Source organism: Piliocolobus tephrosceles, chromosome 16 (assembly GCF_002776525.5).
Source record: "Piliocolobus tephrosceles isolate RC106 chromosome 16, ASM277652v3, whole genome shotgun sequence".
In the NCBI taxonomy this organism is placed as follows: Eukaryota; Metazoa; Chordata; class Mammalia; order Primates; family Cercopithecidae; genus Piliocolobus; species Piliocolobus tephrosceles.
This window is the reverse complement of record NC_045449.1, coordinates 10389650-10396717: the sequence shown is the minus strand read 5'-3', so window position 1 is coordinate 10396717 and position 7068 is coordinate 10389650.

The following is a 7068-nucleotide window of genomic DNA, read 5'->3' as shown; positions in this document are numbered from 1 at the left end:
GTCCATTTTTGCTCCAGAAAAGGAGTCTGACTTTTCTCAGTATCTTGTATATTTTAAGGAGGAACTGTAAAGGAAATTTAATTCTTAATTTCAAAAAGAATATGACCAAAATTTTATCATAACCATTGCCATAGTGTTCTTCTCTTTGATATTTTCTTAAAATTTAATATTTTGCTTCTTCCAAAAATAAGATAACAGAATACCAATGTATTCTTTTATAGTGGTGCTGTCTTTTCAAAGTTAGGCTTTTCTAATGGAGAGGCTGCTTTGGGAACTCTCCTTCCCCAGTGTGGGAATCCTAACTAGCAGTGAGAAGCTTGCTTCATAAGAGGAGAATTTTAAAGCGGTAGAAAATAATTATTAGGAATACTTCACCTAGGCCATGATGAAGACTAATGAAACATCCTCCCTAGAGCAGGCATTTATTATTGCTTTTTAATTAAGCTCTGGAGAGTTAATCTACTGACCTCAAAAGCACTGAGCAATTGCTTTATTATTCTGACTCCTAACTTAAATAATTGCTTATGTAGAGAGTCGAGAGTGTATTCTATTACCTATGGGTCAATTATTATGGGTTTCCTGATTAAAGGAGCAAGCACATAGAGTCACAGTTATTCTGGTTAATATTTTTCCTCATTTTCCTCAGACTAGCTGATTTATAGACTTACTTCCTTATCTACTACAATAAAGCCACACATAATAATCTAGGACAGCTTATAGCACTCTTCATCTTTCCTTTAATTGATATGAGGTATTACTGAGATTTGGTGACTGTTTCTAACCTAGTGCTGCTGGATCTGAGAACCCAAACAGGATGCATGCAAGGAGAAGGCAGAGGCTGTCTCCAAGAATACACAAGTCTGAATTAGGACCAAGACAGGTAGTTTAAGTTCAATTTCTACCTGATTGTAACACTAATAGTTAGTGTGACAGAAAGAAATGGAGACTGGAAAAAGACTGAAACATTAAAAAAAAAAAAAAAAAAAAAAAAGCAAGGGACTTCTTCTCTAACTTACAGATAAAACTATTTAAAGCACACACAGAGAACTAGGCAAAGATGACCATACCCTAGTGTTTTTGGTAAGTCAAGCATCATGACGCTAATAAAACCCCCTAAGAATCTGTAACAATGCCAGTCCCTTTTTTTCTCTCTGTTCTGAGAACTTAAAAACCATGGCTACTAGAAACAAATTCTGTGACTAACACTGGAAATATCATAAATCTTCTTCTTTCCACTCCATTCATAAGTGTTCAAATAACCAAACAGGTATTAAGAACAGAAGAAATCTCAGGATCCTTCTACTCCACAGCATTACCTCTTCTATCTATCTTATATCCCAATCTCCTATTAGAGTCTGAATTCTTGGGACCCTAAAGGATGGTCATTTTATTTAATCTCTTTTTTTTCTCTTTTTTTTGAGATGGAGTCAAGCTCTGTCGACCAGGCCGGAGTGCAGTGGCGCGATCTCGGCTCACTGCAAGCTCCGCCTCCTGGGTTCACGCCATTCTCCTGCCTCAGCCTCCTGAGTAGTTGGGACTACAGGTGCCCACCACCACGCCTGGCTAATTTTTTTTTTTTTTTTTTTTTTGTATTTTTAGCAGAGACAGGGTTTCACCATGTTAGCCAGGATGGTCTCAATCTCCTGACCTTGTGATCCGCCTGCCTCAGCCTCCCACAGTGCTGGGATTATAGGCATGAGCCACGGCGCCCGGCCTGGGCTTGTTTTTTTATCCATGCAATTAGGAGGTTGAGCTAAAAATAATCTCTAAAATATAATCTGAATGTTTTTTATTCCAAGTTAGATAGCACTGGAAGTAATAATGATACAATTATAATATCTTACATCTATAGAACCCTTTGCTTCATTTGTAAAATGCTTTTTTATGTGTAATTTGTCAGTCACTGGATTCTCACAACCATGTGAGATAAAGAGAATCCTTTTGGAAACTGAGGTACAAAGAAGACTGTGCTTTGTCAAAGGTTGTATGACTAATAGATGGGAAAGCCAGACCTGGGGCATGATCATCTAACTCTTCCTTCTGGAAGTAATACACTATTCTGAGTTCCACCATACCCTAATAAGCAAAAGGTTCTGATGACATTCTTCCCTTACAAATAAGGTCAGTCATCTGTCATTTCACCACAGCAGAGGCTCTTCACCCAGATATCCATGTGGCTTGCTCCTTAATGTCTTCAGGATTCTGGTCAAATTACACCTTATTAGAGAAACCTTCCCTGGCCACCCAGTATAAAAAAAACAACCATTTCTCCCTACCCTGCCACTTACGCTTCTTATCTCCTTGATTTGCTTCATATTTGTCCACGGCACCACTTAACTATTAATTTATTTGTTTAACATCTGTCTCCTTCTGCTAAAATATAAGTTCCATAAGGACAGGGACTTTGTTACGCTCACTGTTGAATATCTGACGAACATTGCCTGACATGTAATGGGTGATCAAGAAATATCTGTGGGATGAATGAATAATAAGAACTTAACCTGTACCAAGCACAGTGCTAGGCATCTTACACATATTATCCATAAGTACATCCTAAAGTAGTGTATATTTTAACATCTTTTCCTCAGTAATTGATAGAACTACAAAAAAAAAATCTGTAAGGAGTCTTCCACTTCCAGGACAATAATTTGTACTTTTCCCTATTCCTCTCATTAAGTACAACAAAAAACCCTGGGCGTTATACATAAAACTTACGTAAGAGGTTCTGAAAGACGGAGAAAAGATGGAAAAGTCGGGGACCTGATAGGGTTTCGCTGTGTCCCCACCCAAATCTCATATTGAATTGTAGTTCCCATAATCCCCATGTGCCATGGGAGGGAGGTAATTGAATCATGGGGGTGGTTACTCCCATGCTGCTGTTCTCGTGATACTGGGGGTTCTCATGAGATTCGATGGTTTTATAAGGGGGTTTTCCTCCTTTTGCTTAGCACTTACCCTGCTGTCATCATGTGAAGAAGGACATGTTTGCTTCCCCTTCTGCCACAAGCTTCCTGAGGGAAAAATGGTTTCCTGGACTGGGTCCAGGGCCCCCCTGCTGTGTGCAGGGTTGGAACTTGGTCCCCAGCGTCCCAGTCACTCCAGCCATAGCTAAAAGGTGCCAAAGGACAGCTCAGGATGTTGCTTCAGAGGGTGCAAGCCCTAGCCCTGCAGAAATGTGAGTCAATTAAACCTCTTTCCTTTATAAATTACCCAGTCTTGGATATGTCTTTATCAGCAGCATGAAGACAAAGTAATACAGGACTTCAGGACCCAAAGAATGACATAAATTCCCTGAGTTTTCTTTTTGACTTATATGCCCCAGACTTGGAACTGAAGAAGCACACAATACAAAAACACAAGTGGATGAAGATTTTAAAAGCCCCAACAAAGGCCTTTCTCTCTAGCCAGAGGAAAAAGAAACAGGCAGCCTAGCAAGACAGAAAACTTAGACAATAGCTTTTTAGACAATAGCTTCTCCAGTGGAATCAAACAAGAGAGAATAAGACTGTGACCCCTTCCCACCCCCAGCAAAAGACGAGTGGAAAGCCTATACTTCTGCCTTTATGAGGCTATGATTAGATGCCCAGCACTTGCACTAGAGGGTGATGATGCCAACCAAGCAGAAAAATGGAATTTTCATCCCTGCTGGTCAGTAATGCCCTCCTACAGCATATCAGTAGTGACAACATTGGGATCTTTGACTCCCACACACGGGGAGTAACAAGGCACCCCTTGTCCTTCCCACCATTAGAGGAGGCCTAGAGGTAAGTCAGCACTTTCACTGTTGCTCAGTGGTAATGAATTTACCCCCTGCAACAGTAGTGAAAAAATACTCTCCATTCAAGTGCTAACAGAAGGGACACTGGACTTTCACCTCTATCTGGAAACGGTAAGGTAGCATCACCAGCCCCCCTTCACTTACTTCCTGTATTAGTCTGTTCTCACACTGCTAATAAAGACATACCCAAGACGGGTTAATTTATAAAGGAAAGAGGTTTAATTGACTCACAGTTCCACTGGCTGGGGAGGCCTCACAATCATGGCAGAAGGCAAATGAGGAGCAAAGTCATGTCCTACATGGCAGCAGGCAAGAGAGCTTGTACAGGGGTCTCCCATTTATAAAACCACCAGATCTCATGAGATTTATTCACTACCATGAGAACAGTATGGGGGAAACCGACCCCATGATTCAATTATCTCCACGTGGCCCTGCCCTTGACATGTAGGGATTGTTACAATTCATAGTGGGATTTCAATGGGGACACAGCCAAACCACATCACTTCCCTTATTAGAGAAGTGTAACAGAAAGCCAATTCAAGGGTTTAAATAAGATCCAGATTCCAAGAACATAATACAAAAATGTCCAAGTTTCAACTGAAAATCACTCATTATACCAAGAAAATCTCATACTGAATGAAAAGAGATAAATGAGTTAAAAAAGCCAAACCCAAGATGATAGAGATGTTAAATTACCTGACAAAGATTTTAGAGCAGACATGATAAAAGTGCTTCAAAGAGCAACTATGAACATGCTTGAAACAAATGGAGAAAGAGAAAGCCTCAGCAAATAAAAAGAAGACATAAAAAAGTGGAAATTTTAGAAGAGAAAAATACAATAACTGAATTAAAAAGCTCAGTGGATGGGCTCAACAGGAAAATGGAGAGGACAGAGAAATCAGTGAGTTGGAATAAGAATAATCGAAGTAATCCAACCTGAACAACTAAAAGCAGTAGATGAAAAAATAGTAGACAAAGCCTTAAAACAAAAGACCTAACATTCATGTTATCAGAGTGCTGGAAAAAGAGGGTGGGGCTGAAAAGTACTTAAATAAATAATGGTTGAAAACTTACAAATTTGTTAGGAAACATAAACCTACAGATTCAAGAAGGAGTTTATCTATACAGGATAAACTCAAAGAAATCAACACCAAGGCATATCATTAACTTCTAAATACTAAAAATAAAGCAAAATCTTGGAAGCGGCCAGAGAAAAATGACATCTTACCTATAGGAGAAAAACAGTTTAGATGACAGGGGATTTCTCATCAGAAATCATGAAGGACAGAAATAAATAGTACAATATTTTTCAGTAGTTGAAAAAAAATGTCAACTCAGAATCTTATGTCTGGCAAAAATAAGCTCCAGGAATGAAAGGGAGATGAAGACATTCTTAGATTAGCACTATTTTAAGTCTTAGACCTAAGTCTTAGATCAAGACTGTGAGAATTGTCATAGCCTAAAAGAATGGCTAAGAAAAGTGTCTAAGCAGAAAGGAAAAAAGTGAATAAAGAAACCTTAGAACATCAAAGAGGAAAAAATATGACAAGCAAAAATAAAAGTAAGTAGAAAAGATTTTCTGTTCCTGAGTTTCATAAATTATGTTTGATGATTGAAACAAAAATTGTATCACCTTCTGGTGTGGTTCTAAAAGTATACAGAGGAAATGTTTAAGACAGTTACAAACTGGGAGGATAAAAGGACTTACAGGGAGATAAAATGCATATGTTTCATTTGAACTGATAACATGACAACAGAAGACAGTGATGAGACGCACATAATGTAATACCTAAAGCAAACTACTAAAAATGACATACAAAGAAACACACACACATACACCCACATGTGCTATACGGAGGATTTACTTCCAGCATTGACAGTGTGAGGAGCTCCACTGATCCTCTTCCCACTGAAATAGGTGAAAATTATTTTAAACAAAACAACATTTAAAGTCTCTGAAAATAAATGGTCCTAAAGAAACAGAAAAGGAAAAAACATCTATCAAGAAAATCTGTGCAAATTCAGTAAGAAAGGTAAAGTTCTGTGGTATTGAACCAAAATCACTTCTTGCCTCTTACCATCCCAGCACAGAGAGGTGGGACTCCACTCCAGATTGCTATAGCCGACTGCAGGATTTCCTCTTCCTCAAGCTCCCAGTCAGAGGGCTTTCTTTCTAGAAAGTGCAAAACATTGGTCTTTTTCCTTCAGCCTCCAGCTACCTGTCTCTGAGGCTAAGACCTGAGCAAGTGTGATTGAAAGGTTTAGGCTCTCTTTTCTGCCCAGCTACCACTCAAGGAACAGAGGCTCTACCCTAGATGCTGAGAACATTGGGGCCCTGATCACCCTTGACCTGACTTATGAGGTGGAGGTTCTACACAAGGAGAGACAAGCCAAGAGGACCTTAGGCTGCTGCTCATCCCCACCAAGTGCTCAGTTCCCAGAATGGAGGTGTCAATCAGACAGAAGATTAAAATTGTCCCCACCACCAGCTCCAAAGCCCTGGCTCAGATTTTGCCTTAGGGGAGAAGTCGGTCATAAAACAGAGCTCCTAATCTTTGCCCAAAGGAACTGATTTCATTTGCAACAGAAGGCAGAGAAATTAAAACCCAAGTACACTTTCAAGAACAGGGCACATTGTGTTAAAAACAAATTGCCATGAAATGAAATATATAGGCTAAACTGTATGCCAGCTAGTTTTTAGGAGAGAACCAGGTAATAAGATAGCTGGGAGAAGTCCCCCTGGGATCAAAACAAATATCAAACACTGACCTCAGAAATTACATTTTCAAAGGAGATAGAATTTGATTGGATTCATTCACAGAGCAATTTATGCCCAAAGGAATTATTAAAATCAATAAAGCTATCAGCCACCTAGTAGTGGAGTTTGACATCTGGGTGCAGTCAGAAAAAGAGAGGAAGAGAGCCCTCCCAAAACCACTGTCATCACAGGGTGGATGTGGGCATACCAAAGCTGCACCTCCCTGAGGAGCAATTTCAGAAGCTTTAAACTGTGGGTGGGAAACAAACTTCACTGAAATAAACCAGCCAGTTAAAAACAAATAAGCACAAGAATAAGTTCCAGTGTGTGATAACACAGAAGCGTGACTCTAATTAACAACAAAATATTGTATATTTCAAAATAGCTAGAATGAGAAAATGGAAATCTTCCCAATGCAAAGAAATGATAAATATTTGAGGTGATGGATATCCTAAATACCTTGACTTGATCATCACATAGTGTATTCATGTATCAAAATATCATGTGTACCCCATAAATATGTACAAATATT